Raw genomic sequence first — 15,468 nt, 5'->3', positions numbered from 1 at the left:
CACATACTGGGCTCTGTGGCGCAATGGATAGCGCATTGGACTTCTAGACGCAGGTGTGTGGCCATTCAAAGGTTGTGGGTTCGAGTCCCACCAGAGTCGTTTTTTCTTTGAAAACAACAAAATTTATCGCTCCTCACTAATGACACCAATCCACAGTAAAAAGCCATGGCGTGGCGCCGTGGCTTAGCTGGTCATAGCGCCTGTCTAGTGAACAGGAAGTCCTGGGTTCAAATCCCAGCGGTGCCTTTCTATTATGTAAGCAGTTGTTAGGTCATGACATTCAGCCTCATGCTGAAGAGCAACTGTCAAAACTTTAACACATACTGGGCTCTGTGGCGCAATGGATAGCGCATTGGACTTCTAGACGCAGGTGTGTGGCCATTCAAAGGTTGTGGGTTCGAGTCCCACCAGAGTCGTTTTTGCTTTGAAAACAACAAAATTCATCGCTCCTCACTAATGACACCAATGCACAGTAAAAAGCCATGGCGTGGCGCCGTGGCTTAGCTGGTCATAGCGCCTGTCTAGTAAACAGGAAGTCCTGGGTTCAAATCCCAGCGGTGCCTTTCCTTTATGTAAGCAGTTGTTAGGTCATGACATTTAGCCTCCTGCTGAAGAGCAACTGTCAAAACTTTAACACATACTGGGCTCTGTGGCGCAATGGATAGCGCATTGGACTTCTAGACGCAGGTGTGTGGCCATTCAAAGGTTGTGGGTTCGAGTCCCACCAGAGTCGTTTTTTCTTTGAAAACAACAAAATTCATCGCTCCTCACTAATGACACCAATCCACAGTAAAAAGCCATGGCGTGGCGCCGTGGCTTAGCTGGTCATAGTGCCTGTCTAGTAAACAGGAAGTCCTGGGTTCAAATCCCAGCGGTGCCTTTCTATTATATAAGCAGTTGTTAGGTCATGACATTCAGCCTCATGCTGAAGAGCAACTGTCAAAACTTTAACACATACTGGGCTCTGTGGCGCAATGGATAGCGCATTGGACTTCTAGACGCAGGTGTGTGGCCATTCAAAGGTTGTGGGTTCGAGTCCCACCAGAGTCATTTTTTCTTTGAAAACAACAAAATTCATCGCTCCTCACTAATGACACCAATCCACAGTAAAAAGCCATGGTGCGGCGCCGTGGCTTAGCTGGTCATAGCGCCTGTCTAGTAAACAGGAAGTCCTGGGTTCAAATCCCAACGGTGCCTTTCTATTATGTAAGCAGTTGTTAGGTCATGACATTCAGCCTCATGCTGAAGAGCAACTGTCAAAACTTTAACACATGCTGGGCTCTGTGGCGCAATGGATAGCGCATTGGACTTCTAGACGCAGGTGTGTGGCCATTCAAAGGTTGTGGGTTCGAGTCCCACCAGAGTCATTTTTTCTTTGAAAACAACAAAATTCATCGCTCCTCACTAATGACACCAATGCACAGTAAAAAGCCATGGCGCGGCGCCGTGGCTTAGCTGGTCATGGCGCCTGTCTAGTAAACAGGAAGTCCTGGGTTCAAATCCCAGCGGTGCCTTTCTATTATGTAAGCAGTTGTTAGGTCATGACATTCAGCCTCCTGCTGAAGAGCAACTGTCAAAACTTTAACACATACTGGGCTCTGTGGAGCAATGGATAGCGCATTGGACTTCTAGACGCAGGTGTGTGGCCATTCAAAGGTTGTGGGTTCGAGTCCCACCAGAGTCGTTTTTTCTTTGAAAACAACAAAATTCATCGCTCCTCACTAATGACACCAATGCACAGTAAAAAGCCATGGTGCGGCGCCGTGGCTTAGCTGGTCATAGCGCCTGTCTAGTAAACAGGAAGTCCTGGGTTCAAATCCCAGCGGTGCCTTTCCTTTATGTAAGCAGTTGTTAGGTCATGACATTTAGCCTCCTGCTGAAGAGCAACTGTCAAAACTTTAACACATACTGGGCTCTGTGGCGCAATGGATAGCGCATTGGACTTCTAGACGCAGGTGTGTGGCCATTCAAAGGTTGTGGGCTTAAGTCCCACCAGAGTCATTTTTTCTTTGAAAACAACAAAATTCATCGCTCCTCACTAATGACACCAATGCACAGTAAAAAGCCATGGCGCGGCGCCGTGGCTTAGCTGGTCATAGCGCCTGTCTAGTAAACAGGAAGTCCTGGGTTCAAATCCCAGCGGTGCCTTTCCTTTATGTAAGCAGTTTTTAGGTCATGACATTTAGCCTCCTGCTGAAGAGCAACTGTCAAAACTTTAACACATACTGGGCTCTGTGGCGCAATGGATAGCGCATTGGACGTCTAGACGCAGGTGTGTGGCCATTCAAAGGTTGTGGGTTCGAGTCCCACCAGAGTCATTTTTTCTTTGAAAACAACAAAATTCATCGCTCCTCACTAATGACACCAATGCACAGTGAAAAGCCATGGCGCGGCGTCGTGGCTTAGCTGGTCATAGCGCCTGTCTAGTAAACAGGAAGTCCTGGGTTCAAATCCCAGCGGTGCCTTTCTATTATGTAAGCAGTTGTTAGGTCATGACATTCAGCCTCATGCTGAAGAGCAACTGTCAAAATTTTAACACATACTGGGCTCTGTGGCGCAATGGATAGCACATTGGACTTCTAGACGCAGGTGTGGCCATTCAAAGGTTGTGGGTTCGAGTCCCCCCAGAGTCGTTTTTTCTTTGAAAACAACAAAATTCATCGCTCCTCACTAATGACACCAATCCACAGTAAAAAGCCATGGCGTGGCGCCGTGGCTTAGCTGGTCATAGCGCCTGTCTAGTAAAGAGGAAGTCCTGGGTTCAAATCCCAGCGGTGCCTTTCTATTATGTAAGCAGTTGTTAGGTCATGACATTCAGCCTCATGCTGAAGAGCAACTGTCAAAACTTTAACACATACTGGGCTCTGTGGCGCAATGGATAGCACATTGGACTTCTAGACGCAGGTGTGTGGCCATTCAAAGGTTGTGGGTTCGAGTCCCCCCAGAGTCGTTTTTTCTTTGAAAACAACAAAATTCATCGCTCCTCACTAATGACACCAATCCACAGTAAAAAGCCATGGCGTGGCGCCATGGCTTAGCTGGTCATAGCGCCTGTCTAGTAAACAGGAAGTCCTGGGTTCAAATCCCAGCGGTGCCTTTCTATTATGTAAGCAGTTGTTAGGTCATGACATTCAGCCTCCTGCTGAAGAGCAACTGTCAAAACTTTAACACATACTGGGCTCTGTGGCGCAATGGATAGCGCATTAGACTTCTAGACGCAGGTGTGTGGCCATTCAAAGGTTGTGGGTTCGAGTCCCATGGCGCGGCGCCATGGCTTAGCTGCTCATAGCGCCTGTCTAGTAAACAGGAAGTCCTGGGTTCAAATCCCAGCGGTGCCTTTCTATTATGTAAGCAGTTGTTAGGTCATGACATTCAGCCTCATGCTGAAGAGCAACTGTCAAAACTTTAACACATACTGGGCTCTGTGGCGCAATGGATAGCGCATTGGACTTCTAGACGCAGGTGTGTGGCCATTCAAAGGTTGTGGGTTCGAGTCTCATGGTGCGGCGCCGTGGCTTAGCTGGTCATAGCGCCTGTCTAGTAAACAGGAAGTCCTGGGTTCAAATCCCAGCTGTGCCTTACTATTATGTAAGGAGTTGTTAGGTCATGACATTCAGCCTCATGCTGAAGAGCAACTGTCAAAACTTTAACACATACTGGGCTCTGTGGCGCAATGGATAGCGCATTGGACTTCTAGACGCAGGTGTGTGGCCATTCAAAGGTTGTGGGTTCGAGTACCACCAGAGTCGTTTTTTCTTTGAAAACAACAAAATTCATCGCTCCTCACTAATGACACCAATCCACAGTAAAAAGCCATGGCGTGGCGCCGTGGCTTAGCTGGTCATAGCGCCTGTCTAGTAAACAGGAAGTCCTGGGTTCAAATTCCAGCGGTGCCTTTCTATTATGTAAGCAGTTGTTAGGTCATGACATTCAGCCTCATGCTGAAGAGCAACTGTCAAAACTTTAACACAAACTGGGCTTTGTGGTGCAATGGATAGCGCATTGGACTTCTAGACGCAGGTGTGTGGCCATTCAAAGGTTGTGGGTTCGAGTCCCACCCGAGTCATTTTTTCTTTGAAAACAACAAAATTCATCGCTCCTCACTAATGACACCAATGCACAGTAAAAAGCCATGGCGCGGCGCCGTGGCTTAGCTGGTCATAGCGCCTGTCTAGTAAACAGGAAGTCCTAGGTTCAAATCCCAGCGGTGCCTTTCCTTTATGTAAGCAGTTGTTAGGTCATGACATTTAGCCTCCTGCTGAAGAGCAACTGTCAAAACTTTAACACATACTGGGCTCTGTGGCGCAATGGATAGCGCATTGGACTTCTAGACGCAGGTGTGTGGCCATTCAAAGGTTGTGGGTTCGAGTCCTATGGCGCGGCGCCGTGGCTTAGCTGGTCATAGCGCCTGTCTAGTAAACAGGAAGTCCTGGGTTCAAATCCCAGCGGTGCCTTTCTATTATGTAAGCAGTTGTTAGGTCATGACATTCAGCCTCATGCTGAAGAGCAACTGTCAAAACTTTAACACATACTGGGCTCTGTGGCGCAATGGATATCGCATTGGACTTCTAGACGCAGGTGTGTGGCCATTCAAAGGTTGTGGGTTCGAGTCCCACCAGAGTCGTTTTTGCTTTGAAAACAACAAAATTCATCGCTCCTCACTAATGACACCAATCCACAGTAAAAAGCCATGGCGTGGCGCCGTGGCTTAGCTGGTCATAGCGCCTGTCTAGTAAACAGGAAGTCCTGGGTTCAAATTCCAGCGGTGCCTTTCTATTATGTAAGCAGTTGTTAGGTCATGACATTCAGCCTCATGCTGAAGAGCAACTGTCAAAACTTTAACACATACTGGGCTCTGTGGAGCAATGGATAGCGCATTGGACTTCTAGACGCAGGTGTGTGGCCATTCAAAGGTTGTGGGTTCGAGTACCACCAGAGCCGTTTTTTCTTTGAAAACAACAAAATTCATCGATCCTCACTAATGACACCAATGCACAGTAAAAAGCCATGGTGCGGCGCCGTGGCTTAGCTGGTCATAGCGCCTGTCTAGTAAACAGGAAGTCCTGGGTTCAAATCCCAGCGGTGCCTTTCCTTTATGTAAGCAGTTGTTAGGTCATGACATTTAGCCTCCTGCTGAAGAGCAACTGTCAAAACTTTAACACATACTGGGCTCTGTGGCGCAATGGATAGCGCATTGGACTTCTAGACGCAGGTGTGTGGCCATTCAAAGGTTGTGGGTTCGAGTACCACCAGAGTCGTTTTTTCTTTGAAAACAACAAAATTCATCGCTCCTCACTATTGACACCAATGCACAGTAAAAAGCCATGGCGCGGCGCCGTGGCTTAGCTGGTCATAGCGCCTGTCTAGTAAACAGGAAGTCCTGGCTTCAAATCCCAGCGGTGCCTTTCCTTTATGTAAGCAGTTGTTAGGTCATGACATTCAGCCTCATGCTGAAGAGCAACTGTCAAAACTTTAACACAAACTGGGCTTTGTGGCGCAATGGATAGCGCATTGGACTTCTAGACGCAGGTGTGTGGCCATTCAAAGGTTGTTGGTTCGAGTCCCACCCGAGTCATTTTTTCTTTGAAAACAACAAAATTCATCGCTCCTCACTAATGACACCAATGCACAGTAAAAAGCCATGGCGTGGCGCCGTGGCTTAGCTGGTCGTAGCGCCTGTCTAGTAAACAGGAAGTCCTGGGTTCAAATCCCAGCGGTGCCTTTCCTTTATGTAAGCAGTTGTTAGGTCATGACATTTAGCCTCCTGCTGAAGAGCAACTGTCAAAACTTTAACACATACTGGGCTCTGTGGCGCAATGGATAGCGCATTGGACTTCTAGATGCAGGTGTGTGGCCATTCAAAGGTTGTGGGTTCGAGTCCCATGGCGTGGCGCCGTGGCTTAGCGGGTCATAGCGCCTGTCTAGTAAACAGGAAGTCCTGGGTTCAAATCCCAGCGGTGCCTTTCTATTATGTAAGCAGTTGTTAGGTCATGACATTCAGCCTCATGCTGAAGAGCAACTGTCAAAACTTTAACACATACTGGGCTCTGTGGCGCAATGGATAGCGCGTTGGACTTCTAGACGCAGGTGTGTGGCCATTCAAAGGTTGTGGGTTCGAGTACCACCAGAGTCGTTTTTTCTTTGAAAACAACAAAATTCATCGCTCCTCACTAATGACACCAATCCACAGTAAAAAGCCATGGCGTGGCGCCGTGGCTTAGCTGGTCATAGCGCCTGTCTAGTAAACAGGAAGTCCTGGGTTCAAATCCCAGCGGTGCCTTTCTATTATGTAAGCAGTTGTTAGGTCATGACATTCAGCCTCATGCTGAAGAGCAACTGTCAAAACTTTAACACATACTGGGCTCTGTGGCGCAATGGATATCGCATTGGACTTCTAGACGCAGGTGTGTGGCCATTCAAAGGTTGTGGGTTCGAGTACCACCAGAGTCGTTTTTTCTTTGAAAACAACAAAATTCATCGCTCCTCACTATTGACACCAATCCACAGTAAAAAGCCATGGCGTGGCGCCGTGGCTTAGCTGGTCATAGCGCCTGTCTAGTAAACAGGAAGTCCTGGCTTCAAATCCCAGCGGTGCCTTTCCTTTATGTAAGCAGTTGTTAGGTCATGACATTCAGCCTCATGCTGAAGAGCAACTGTCAAAACTTTAACACAAACTGGGCTTTGTGGCGCAATGGATAGCGCATTGGACTTCTAGACGCAGGTGTGTGGCCATTCAAAGGTTGTTGGTTCGAGTCCCACCCGAGTCATTTTTTCTTTGAAAACAACAAAATTCATCGCTCCTCACTAATGACACCAATGCACAGTAAAAAGCCATGGCGTGGCGCCGTGGCTTAGCTGGTCATAGCGCCTGTCTAGTAAACAGGAAGTCCTGGGTTCAAATCCCAGCGGTGCCTTTCCTTTATGTAAGCAGTTGTTAGGTCATGACATTTAGCCTCCTGCTGAAGAGCAACTGTCAAAACTTTAACACATACTGGGCTCTGTGGCGCAATGGATAGCGCATTGGACTTCTAGACGCAGGTGTGTGGCCATTCAAAGGTTGTGGGTTCGAGTCCCACCCGAGTCATTTTTTCTTTGAAAACAACAAAATTCATCACTCCTCACTAATGACACCAATGCACAGTAAAAAGCCATGGTGCGGCGCCGTGGCTTAGCTGGTCATAGCGCCTGTCTAGTAAACAGGAAGTCCTGGGTTCAAATCCCAGCGGTGCCTTTCCTTTATGTAAGCAGTTGTTAGGTCATGACATTTAGCCTCCTGCTGAAGAGCAACTGTCAAAACTTTAACACATACTGGGCTCCGTGGCGCAATGGATAGCGCATTGGACTTCTAGACGCAGGTGTGTGGCCATTCAAAGGTTGTGGGTTCGAGTCCCATGGTGCGGCGCCATGGCTTAGCTGGTTATAGCGCCTGTCTAGTAAACAGGAAGTCCTGGGTTCAAATCCCAGCTGTGCCTTTCTATTATGTAAGCAGTTGTTAGGTCATGACATTCAGCCTCATGCTGAAGAGCAACTGTCAAAACTTTAACACATACTGGGCTCTGTGGCGCAATGGATAGCGCATTGGACTTCTAGACGCAGGTGTGTGTCCATTCAAAGGTTGTGGGTTCGAGTCCCACCAGAGTAGTTTTTTCTTTGAAAACAACAAAATTCATCGCTCCTCACTAATGACACCAATCCACAGTAAAAAGCCATGGCGTGGCGCCGTGGCTTAGCTGGTCATAGCGCCTGTCTAGTAAACAGGAAGTCCTGGGTTCAAATTCCAGCGGTGCCTTTCTATTATGTAAGCAGTTGTTAGGTCATGACATTCAGCCTCATGCTGAAGAGCAACTGTCAAAACTTTAACACATACTGGGCTCTGTGGAGCAATGGATAGCGCATTGGACTTCTAGACGCAGGTGTGTGGCCATTCAAAGGTTGTGGGTTCGAGTACCACCAGAGTCGTTTTTTCTTTGAAAACAACAAAATTCATCGCTCCTCACTAATGACACCAATGCACAGTAAAAAGCCATGGCGCGGCGCCGTGGCTTAGCTGGTCATAGCGCCTGTCTAGTAAACAGGAAGTCCTGGGTTCAAATCCCAGCGGTGCCTTTCCTTTATGTAAGCAGTTGTTAGGTCATGACATTTAGCCTCCTGCTGAAGAGCAACTGTCAAAACTTTAACACCTACTGGGCTCTGTGGCGCAATGGATAGCGCATTGGACTTCTAGACGCAGGTGTGTGGCCATTCAAAGGTTGTGGGTTCGAGTCCCACCCGAGTCATTTTTTCTTTGAAAACAACAAAATTCATCACTCCTCACTAATGACACCAATGCACAGTAAAAAGCCATGGCGCGGCGCCGTGGCTTAGCTGGTCATAGCGCCTGTCTAGTAAACAGGAAGTCCTGGGTTCAAATCCCAGCGGTGCCTTTCCTTTATGTAAGCAGTTGTTAGGTCATGACATTTAGCCTCCTGCTGAAGAGCAACTGTCAAAACTTTAACACATACTGGGCTCCGTGGCGCAATGGATAGCGCATTGGACTTCTAGACGCAGGTGTGTGGCCATTCAAAGGTTGTGGGTTCGAGTCCCATGGCGCGGCGCCATGGCTTAGCTGGTTATAGCGCCTGTCTAGTAAACAGGAAGTCCTGGGTTCAAATCCCAGCTGTGCCTTTCTATTATGTAAGCAGTTGTTAGGTCATGACATTCAGCCTCATGCTGAAGAGCAACTGTCAAAACTTTAACACATACTGGGCTCTGTGGCGCAATGGATAGCGCATTGGACTTCTAGACGCAGGTGTGTGGCCATTCAAAGGTTGTGGGTTCGAGTACCACCAGAGTCGTTTTTTCTTTGAAAACAACAAAATTCATCGCTCCTCACTAATGACACCAATCCACAGTAAAAAGCCATGGCGTGGCGCCGTGGCTTAGCTGGTCATAGCGCCTGTCTAGTAAACAGGAAGTCCTGGGTTCAAATCCCAGCGGTGCCTTTCTATTATGTAAGCAGTTGTTAGGTCATGACATTCAGCCTCATGCTGAAGAGCAACTGTCAAAACTTTAACACATACTGGGCTCTGTGGCGCAATGGATAGCACATTGGACTTCTAGACGCAGGTGTGTGGCTATTCAAAGGTTGTGGGTTCGAGTCCCACCAGAGTCGTTTTTGCTTTGAAAACAACAAAATTCATCGCTCCTCACTAATGACACCAATGCACAGTAAAAAGCCATGGCGTGGCGCCGTGGCTTAGCTGGTCATAGCGCCTGTCTAGTAAACAGGAAGTCCTGGGTTCAAATCCCAGCGGTGCCTTTCCTTTATGTAAGCAGTTGTTAGGTCATGACATTTAGCCTCCTGCTGAAGAGCAACTGTCAAAACTTTAACACATACTGGGCTCTGTGGCGCAATGGATAGCGCATTGGACTTCTAGACGCAGGTGTGTGGCCATTCAAAGGTTGTGGGTTCGAGTCCCATGGCGCGGTGCCGTGGCTTAGCTGGTCATAGCGCCTGTCTAGTAAACAGGAAGTCCTGGGTTCAAATCCCAGCGGTGCCTTTCTATTATGTAAGCAGTTGTTAGGTCATGACATTCAGCCTCATGCTGAAGAGCAACTGTCAAAACTTTAACACATACTGGGCTCTGTGGCGCAATGGATAGCGCATTGGACTTCTAGACGCAGGTGTGTGGCCATTCAAAGGTTGTGGGTTCGAGTACCACCAGAGTCGTTTTTTCTTTGAAAACAACAAAATTCATCGCTCCTCACTAATGACACCAATCCACAGTAAAAAGCCATGGCGTGGCGCCGTGGCTTAGCTGGTCATAGCGCCTGTCTAGTAAACAGGAAGTCCTGGGTTCAAATCCCAGCGGTGCCTTTCTATTATGTAAGCAGTTGTTAGGTCATGACATTCAGCCTCATGCTGAAGAGCAACTGTCAAAACTTTAACACATACTGGGCTCTGTGGCGCAATGGATAGCGCATTGGACTTCTAGACGCAGGTGTGTGGCCATTCAAAGGTTGTGGGTTCGAGTCCCACCAGAGTAGTTTTTTCTTTGAAAACAACAAAATTCATCGCTCCTCACTAATGACACCAATGCACAGTAAAAAGCCATGGTGCGGCGCCGTGGCTTAGCTGGTCATAGCGCCTGTCTAGTAAACAGGAAGTCCTGGGTTCAAATCCCAGCGGTGCCTTTCCTTTATGTAAGCAGTTGTTAGGTCATGACATTTAGCCTCCTGCTGAAGAGCAACTGTCAAAACTTTAACACATACTGGGCTCCGTGGCGCAATGGATAGCGCATTGGACTTCTAGACGCAGGTGTGTGGCCATTCAAAGGTTGTGGGTTCGAGTCCCATGGCGCGGCGCCATGGCTTAGCTGGTTATAGCGCCTGTCTAGTAAACAGGAAGTCCTGGGTTCAAATCCCAGCTGTGCCTTTCTATTATGTAAGCAGTTGTTAGGTCATGACATTCAGCCTCATGCTGAAGAGCAACTGTCAAAACTTTAACACATACTGGGCTCTGTGGCGCAATGGATAGCGCATTGGACTTCTAGACGCAGGTGTGTGGCCATTCAAAGGTTGTGGGTTCGAGTACCACCAGAGTCGTTTTTTCTTTGAAAACAACAAAATTCATCGCTCCTCACTAATGACACCAATCCACAGTAAAAAGCCATGGCGTGGCGCCGTGGCTTAGCTGGTCATAGCGCCTGTCTAGTAAACAGGAAGTCCTGGGTTCAAATCCCAGCGGTGCCTTTCTATTATGTAAGCAGTTGTTAGGTCATGACATTCAGCCTCATGCTGAAGAGCAACTGTCAAAACTTTAACACATACTGGGCTCTGTGGCGCAATGGATAGCGCATTGGACTTCTAGACGCAGGTGTGTGGCCATTCAAAGGTTGTGGGTTCGAGTACCACCAGAGTCGTTTTTTCTTTGAAAACAACAAAATTCATCGCTCCTCACTAATGACACCAATGCACAGTAAAAAGCCATGGCGCGGCGCCGTGGCTTAGCTGGTCATAGCGCCTGTCTAGTAAACAGGAAGTCCTGGGTTCAAATCCCAGCGGTGCCTTTCCTTTATGTAAGCAGTTGTTAGGTCATGACATTTAGCCTCCTGCTGAAGAGCAACTGTCAAAACTTTAACACATACTGGGCTCTGTGGCGCAATGGATAGCGCATTGGACTTCTAGACGCAGGTGTGTGGCCATTCAAAGGTTGTGGGTTCGAGTCCCACCCGAGTCATTTTTTCTTTGAAAACAACAAAATTCATCACTCCTCACTAATGACACCAATGCACAGTAAAAAGCCATGGCGCGGCGCCGTGGCTTAGCTGGTCATAGCGCCTGTCTAGTAAACAGGAAGTCCTGGGTTCAAATCCCAGCGGTGCCTTTCCTTTATGTAAGCAGTTGTTAGGTCATGACATTTAGCCTCCTGCTGAAGAGCAACTGTCAAAACTTTAACACATACTGGGCTCCGTGGCGCAATGGATAGCGCATTGGACTTCTAGACGCAGGTGTGTGGCCATTCAAAGGTTGTGGGTTCGAGTCCCATGGCGCGGCGCCATGGCTTAGCTGGTTATAGCGCCTGTCTAGTAAACAGGAAGTCCTGGGTTCAAATCCCAGCGGTGCCTTTCTATTATGTAAGCAGTTGTTAGGTCATGACATTCGGCCTCATGCTGAAGAGCAACTGTCAAAACTTTAACACATACTGGGCTCTGTGGCGCAATGGATAGCGCATTGGACTTCTAGACGCAGGTGTGTGGCTATTCAAAGGTTGTGGGTTCGAGTCCCACCAGAGTCGTTTTTGCTTTGAAAACAACAAAATTCATCGCTCCTCACTAATGACACCAATCCACAGTAAAAAGCCATGGCGTGGCGCCGTGGCTTAGCTGGTCATAGCGCCTGTCTAGTAAACAGGAAGTCCTGGGTTCAAATTCCAGCGGTGCCTTTCTATTATGTAAGCAGTTGTTAGGTCATGACATTCAGCCTCATGCTGAAGAGCAACTGTCAAAACTTTAACACATACTGGGCTCTGTGGAGCAATGGATAGCGCATTGGACTTCTAGACGCAGGTGTGTGGCCATTCAAAGGTTGTGGGTTCGAGTACCACCAGAGTCGTTTTTTCTTTGAAAACAACAAAATTCATCGCTCCTCACTAATGACACCAATGCACAGTAAAAAGCCATGGCGCGGTGCCGTGGCTTAGCTGGTCATAGCGCCTGTCTAGTAAACAGGAAGTCCTGGGTTCAAATCCCAGCGGTGCCTTTCCTTTATGAAAGCAGTTGTTAGGTCATGACATTCAGCCTCATGCTGAAGAGCAACTGTCAAAACTTTAACACAAACTGGGCTTTGTGGCGCAATGGATAGCGCATTGGACTTCTAGACGCAGGTGTGTGGCCATTCAAAGGTTGTGGGTTCGAGTCCCACCCGAGTCATTTTTTCTTTGAAAACAACAAAATTCATCGCTCCTCACTAATGACACCAATGCACAGTAAAAAGCCATGGCGCGGCGCCGTGGCTTAGCTGGTCATAGCGCCTGTCTAGTAAACAGGAAGTCCTGGGTTCAAATCCCAGCGGTGCCTTTCCTTTATGTAAGCAGTTGTTAGGTCATGACATTTAGCCTCCTGCTGAAGAGCAACTGTCAAAACTTTAACATATACTGGGCTCTGTGGCGCAATGGATAGCGCATTGGACTTCTAGACGCAGGTGTGTGGCCATTCAAAGGTTGTGGGTTCGAGTCCCACCAGAGTCGTTTTTGCTTTGAAAACAACAAAATTCATCGCTCCTCACTAATGACACCAATCCACAGTAAAAAGCCATGGCGTGGCGCCGTGGCTTAGCTGGTCATAGCGCCTGTCTAGTAAACAGGAAGTCCTGGGTTCAAATTCCAGCGGTGCCTTTCTATTATGTAAGCAGTTGTTAGGTCATGACATTCAGCCTCATGCTGAAGAGCAACTGTCAAAACTTTAACACATACTGGGCTCTGTGGAGCAATGGATAGCGCATTGGGCTTCTAGACGCAGGTGTGTGGCCATTCAAAGGTTGTGGGTTCGAGTACCACCAGAGTCGTTTTTTCTTTGAAAACAACAAAATTCATCGCTCCTCACTAATGACACCAATGCACAGTAAAATGCCATGGCGCGGCGCCGTGGCTTAGCTGGTCATAGCGCCTGTCTAGTAAACAGGAAGTCCTGGGTTCAAATCCCAGCGGTGCCTTTCCTTTATGTAAGCAGTTGTTAGGTCATGACATTTAGCCTCCTGCTGAAGAGCAACTGTCAAAACTTTAACACATACTGGGCTCTGTGGCGCAATGGATAGCGCATTGGACTTCTAGACGCAGGTGTGTGGCCATTCAAAGGTTGTGGGTTCGAGTCCCACCCGAGTCATTTTTTCTTTGAAAACAACAAAATTCATCACTCCTCACTAATGACACCAATGCACAGTAAAAAGCCATGGCGCGGCGCCGTGGCTTAGCTGGTCATAGCGCCTGTCTAGTAAACAGGAAGTCCTGGGTTCAAATCCCAGCGGTGCCTTTCCTTTATGTAAGCAGTTGTTAGGTCATGACATTTAGCCTCCTGCTGAAGAGCAACTGTCAAAACTTTAACACATACTGGGCTCCGTGGCGCAATGGATAGCGCATTGGACTTCTAGACGCAGGTGTGTGGCCATTCAAAGGTTGTGGGTTCGAGTCCCATGGCACGGCGCCGTGGCTTAGCTGGTTATAGCGCCTGTCTAGTAAACAGGAAGTCCTGGGTTCAAATCCCAGCTGTGCCTTTCTATTATGTAAGCAGTTGTTAGGTCATGACATTCAGCCTCATGCTGAAGAGCAACTGTCAAAACTTTAACACATACTGGGCACTGTGGCGCAATGGATAGCGCATTGGACTTCTAGACGCAGGTGTGTGGCCATTCAAAGGTTGTGGGTTTGAGTACCACCAGAGTCGTTTTTTCTTTGAAAACAACAAAATTCATCGCTCCTCACTAATGACACCAATCCACAGTAAAAAGCCATGGCGTGGCGCCGTGGCTTAGCTGGTCATAGCGCCTGTCTAGTAAACAGGAAGTCCTGGGTTCAAATCCCAGCGGTGCCTTTCTATTATGTAAGCAGTTGTTAGGTCATGACATTCAGCCTCATGCTGAAGAGCAACTGTCAAAACTTTAACACATACTGGGCTCTGTGGCGCAATGGATAGCGCATTGGACTTCTAGATGCAGGTGTGTGGCCATTCAAAGGTTGTGGGTTCGAGTCCCACCCGAGTCATTTTTTCTTTGAAAACAACAAAATTCATCGCTCCTCACTAATGACACCAATGCACAGTAAAAAGCCATGGCGCGGCGCCGTGGCTTAGCTGGTCATAGCGCCTGTCTAGTAAACAGGAAGTCCTGGGTTCAAATCCCAGCGGTGCCTTTCCTTTATGTAAGCAGTTGTTAGGTCATGACATTTAGCCTCCTGCTGAAGAGCAACTGTCAAAACTTTAACACATACTGGGCTCTGTGGCGCAATGGATAGCGCATTGGACTTCTAGACGCAGGTGTGTGGCCATTCAAAGGTTGTGGGTTCGAGTCCCATGGCGCGGCGCTGGGCTTAGCTGGTCATAGCGCCTGTCTAGTAAACAGGAAGTCCTGGGTTCAAATCCCAGCGGTGCCTTTCTATTATGTAAGCAGTTGTTAGGTCATGACATTCAGCCTCATGCTGAAGAGCAACTGTCAAAACTTTAACACATACTGGGCTCTGTGGCGCAATGGATAGCGCATTGGACTTCTAGACGCAGGTGTGTGGCCATTCAAAGGTTGTGGGTTCGAGTACCACCAGAGTCGTTTTTTCTTTGAAAACAACAAAATTCATCGCTCCTCACTAATGACACCAATCCACAGTAAAAAGCCATGGCGTGGCGCCGTGGCTTAGCTGGTCATAGCGCCTGTCTAGTAAACAGGAAGTCCTGGGTTCAAATCCCAGCGGTGCCTTTCTATTATGTAAGCAGTTGTTAGGTCATGACATTCAGCCTCATGCTGAAGAGCAACTGTCAAAACTTTAACACATACTGGGCTCTGTGGCGCAATGGATAGCGCATTGGACTTCTAGACGCAGGTGTGTGGCCATTCAAAGGTTGTGGGTTCGAGTACCACCAGAGTCGTTTTTTCTTTGAAAACAACAAAATTCATCGCTCCTCACTAATGACACCAATGCACAGTAAAAAGCCATGGCGCGGCGCCGTGGCTTAGCTGGTCATAGCGCCTGTCTAGTAAACAGGAAGTCCTGGGTTCAAATCCCAGCGGTGCCTTTCCTTTATGTAAGCAGTTGTTAGGTCATGACATTTAGCCTCCTGCTGAAGAGCAACTGTCAAAACTTTAACACATACTGGGCTCTGTGGCGCAATGGATAGCGCATTGGACTTCTAGACGCAGGTGTGTGGCCATTCAAAGGTTGTGGGTTCGAGTACCACCAGAGTTGTTTTTTCTTTGAAAACAACAAAATTCATCGCTCCTCACTAT

The 15,468-nt window shown here is 48.0% G+C and overlaps 31 non-coding genes across 31 annotated transcripts; all 31 read left to right on the top strand.

The window, feature by feature from the left end:
- The first annotated feature begins 9 nt into the window (after positions 1 to 9).
- trnar-ucu (transfer RNA arginine (anticodon UCU)) lies at positions 10 to 99 on the top strand. Its single transcript is given in 2 exon segments — positions 10 to 46; positions 64 to 99. It is a non-coding gene; the product is annotated as a tRNA-Arg (tRNA).
- A 227-nt stretch (positions 100 to 326) lies between these two features.
- On the top strand, positions 327 to 416 carry trnar-ucu (transfer RNA arginine (anticodon UCU)). The gene is given in 2 exon segments: positions 327 to 363; positions 381 to 416. It is a non-coding gene; the product is annotated as a tRNA-Arg (tRNA).
- Positions 417 to 489: 73 nt separating this feature from the next.
- trnat-agu (transfer RNA threonine (anticodon AGU)) lies at positions 490 to 563 on the top strand. The gene has a single exon. It is a non-coding gene; the product is annotated as a tRNA-Thr (tRNA).
- Positions 564 to 643: 80 nt separating this feature from the next.
- On the top strand, positions 644 to 733 carry trnar-ucu (transfer RNA arginine (anticodon UCU)). Its single transcript is given in 2 exon segments — positions 644 to 680; positions 698 to 733. It is a non-coding gene; the product is annotated as a tRNA-Arg (tRNA).
- A 227-nt stretch (positions 734 to 960) lies between these two features.
- Positions 961 to 1,050, top strand: trnar-ucu (transfer RNA arginine (anticodon UCU)). Its single transcript is given in 2 exon segments — positions 961 to 997; positions 1,015 to 1,050. It is a non-coding gene; the product is annotated as a tRNA-Arg (tRNA).
- A 227-nt stretch (positions 1,051 to 1,277) lies between these two features.
- Positions 1,278 to 1,367, top strand: trnar-ucu (transfer RNA arginine (anticodon UCU)). Its single transcript is given in 2 exon segments — positions 1,278 to 1,314; positions 1,332 to 1,367. It is a non-coding gene; the product is annotated as a tRNA-Arg (tRNA).
- A 390-nt stretch (positions 1,368 to 1,757) lies between these two features.
- Positions 1,758 to 1,831, top strand: trnat-agu (transfer RNA threonine (anticodon AGU)). Its single transcript has one exon. It is a non-coding gene; the product is annotated as a tRNA-Thr (tRNA).
- Positions 1,832 to 2,074: 243 nt separating this feature from the next.
- On the top strand, positions 2,075 to 2,148 carry trnat-agu (transfer RNA threonine (anticodon AGU)). Its single transcript has one exon. It is a non-coding gene; the product is annotated as a tRNA-Thr (tRNA).
- A 2,232-nt stretch (positions 2,149 to 4,380) lies between these two features.
- On the top strand, positions 4,381 to 4,454 carry trnat-agu (transfer RNA threonine (anticodon AGU)). The gene has a single exon. It is a non-coding gene; the product is annotated as a tRNA-Thr (tRNA).
- Positions 4,455 to 5,014: 560 nt separating this feature from the next.
- On the top strand, positions 5,015 to 5,088 carry trnat-agu (transfer RNA threonine (anticodon AGU)). Its single transcript has one exon. It is a non-coding gene; the product is annotated as a tRNA-Thr (tRNA).
- A 1,118-nt stretch (positions 5,089 to 6,206) lies between these two features.
- trnat-agu (transfer RNA threonine (anticodon AGU)) lies at positions 6,207 to 6,280 on the top strand. Its single transcript has one exon. It is a non-coding gene; the product is annotated as a tRNA-Thr (tRNA).
- Positions 6,281 to 6,840: 560 nt separating this feature from the next.
- trnat-agu (transfer RNA threonine (anticodon AGU)) lies at positions 6,841 to 6,914 on the top strand. Its single transcript has one exon. It is a non-coding gene; the product is annotated as a tRNA-Thr (tRNA).
- A 243-nt stretch (positions 6,915 to 7,157) lies between these two features.
- trnat-agu (transfer RNA threonine (anticodon AGU)) lies at positions 7,158 to 7,231 on the top strand. Its single transcript has one exon. It is a non-coding gene; the product is annotated as a tRNA-Thr (tRNA).
- An 801-nt stretch (positions 7,232 to 8,032) lies between these two features.
- trnat-agu (transfer RNA threonine (anticodon AGU)) lies at positions 8,033 to 8,106 on the top strand. The gene has a single exon. It is a non-coding gene; the product is annotated as a tRNA-Thr (tRNA).
- Positions 8,107 to 8,349: 243 nt separating this feature from the next.
- On the top strand, positions 8,350 to 8,423 carry trnat-agu (transfer RNA threonine (anticodon AGU)). The gene has a single exon. It is a non-coding gene; the product is annotated as a tRNA-Thr (tRNA).
- Positions 8,424 to 8,907: 484 nt separating this feature from the next.
- trnat-agu (transfer RNA threonine (anticodon AGU)) lies at positions 8,908 to 8,981 on the top strand. The gene has a single exon. It is a non-coding gene; the product is annotated as a tRNA-Thr (tRNA).
- A 243-nt stretch (positions 8,982 to 9,224) lies between these two features.
- Positions 9,225 to 9,298, top strand: trnat-agu (transfer RNA threonine (anticodon AGU)). Its single transcript has one exon. It is a non-coding gene; the product is annotated as a tRNA-Thr (tRNA).
- A 484-nt stretch (positions 9,299 to 9,782) lies between these two features.
- Positions 9,783 to 9,856, top strand: trnat-agu (transfer RNA threonine (anticodon AGU)). The gene has a single exon. It is a non-coding gene; the product is annotated as a tRNA-Thr (tRNA).
- A 243-nt stretch (positions 9,857 to 10,099) lies between these two features.
- trnat-agu (transfer RNA threonine (anticodon AGU)) lies at positions 10,100 to 10,173 on the top strand. The gene has a single exon. It is a non-coding gene; the product is annotated as a tRNA-Thr (tRNA).
- A 484-nt stretch (positions 10,174 to 10,657) lies between these two features.
- Positions 10,658 to 10,731, top strand: trnat-agu (transfer RNA threonine (anticodon AGU)). Its single transcript has one exon. It is a non-coding gene; the product is annotated as a tRNA-Thr (tRNA).
- A 243-nt stretch (positions 10,732 to 10,974) lies between these two features.
- trnat-agu (transfer RNA threonine (anticodon AGU)) lies at positions 10,975 to 11,048 on the top strand. The gene has a single exon. It is a non-coding gene; the product is annotated as a tRNA-Thr (tRNA).
- A 243-nt stretch (positions 11,049 to 11,291) lies between these two features.
- Positions 11,292 to 11,365, top strand: trnat-agu (transfer RNA threonine (anticodon AGU)). The gene has a single exon. It is a non-coding gene; the product is annotated as a tRNA-Thr (tRNA).
- A 321-nt stretch (positions 11,366 to 11,686) lies between these two features.
- Positions 11,687 to 11,776, top strand: trnar-ucu (transfer RNA arginine (anticodon UCU)). The gene is given in 2 exon segments: positions 11,687 to 11,723; positions 11,741 to 11,776. It is a non-coding gene; the product is annotated as a tRNA-Arg (tRNA).
- A 707-nt stretch (positions 11,777 to 12,483) lies between these two features.
- trnat-agu (transfer RNA threonine (anticodon AGU)) lies at positions 12,484 to 12,557 on the top strand. The gene has a single exon. It is a non-coding gene; the product is annotated as a tRNA-Thr (tRNA).
- An 80-nt stretch (positions 12,558 to 12,637) lies between these two features.
- trnar-ucu (transfer RNA arginine (anticodon UCU)) lies at positions 12,638 to 12,727 on the top strand. Its single transcript is given in 2 exon segments — positions 12,638 to 12,674; positions 12,692 to 12,727. It is a non-coding gene; the product is annotated as a tRNA-Arg (tRNA).
- Positions 12,728 to 13,117: 390 nt separating this feature from the next.
- Positions 13,118 to 13,191, top strand: trnat-agu (transfer RNA threonine (anticodon AGU)). The gene has a single exon. It is a non-coding gene; the product is annotated as a tRNA-Thr (tRNA).
- Positions 13,192 to 13,434: 243 nt separating this feature from the next.
- trnat-agu (transfer RNA threonine (anticodon AGU)) lies at positions 13,435 to 13,508 on the top strand. Its single transcript has one exon. It is a non-coding gene; the product is annotated as a tRNA-Thr (tRNA).
- A 484-nt stretch (positions 13,509 to 13,992) lies between these two features.
- trnat-agu (transfer RNA threonine (anticodon AGU)) lies at positions 13,993 to 14,066 on the top strand. The gene has a single exon. It is a non-coding gene; the product is annotated as a tRNA-Thr (tRNA).
- Positions 14,067 to 14,309: 243 nt separating this feature from the next.
- trnat-agu (transfer RNA threonine (anticodon AGU)) lies at positions 14,310 to 14,383 on the top strand. The gene has a single exon. It is a non-coding gene; the product is annotated as a tRNA-Thr (tRNA).
- Positions 14,384 to 14,866: 483 nt separating this feature from the next.
- On the top strand, positions 14,867 to 14,940 carry trnat-agu (transfer RNA threonine (anticodon AGU)). Its single transcript has one exon. It is a non-coding gene; the product is annotated as a tRNA-Thr (tRNA).
- Positions 14,941 to 15,183: 243 nt separating this feature from the next.
- Positions 15,184 to 15,257, top strand: trnat-agu (transfer RNA threonine (anticodon AGU)). Its single transcript has one exon. It is a non-coding gene; the product is annotated as a tRNA-Thr (tRNA).
- The last annotated feature ends 211 nt before the right edge of the window (positions 15,258 to 15,468 follow it).

Source organism: Brachyhypopomus gauderio, chromosome 7 (genome assembly GCF_052324685.1).
Source record: "Brachyhypopomus gauderio isolate BG-103 chromosome 7, BGAUD_0.2, whole genome shotgun sequence".
Taxonomy (NCBI): Eukaryota; Metazoa; Chordata; class Actinopteri; order Gymnotiformes; family Hypopomidae; genus Brachyhypopomus; species Brachyhypopomus gauderio.
The sequence above is the reverse complement of the archived record's forward strand: the minus strand, read 5'-3'. Positions and strand labels throughout refer to the sequence as shown.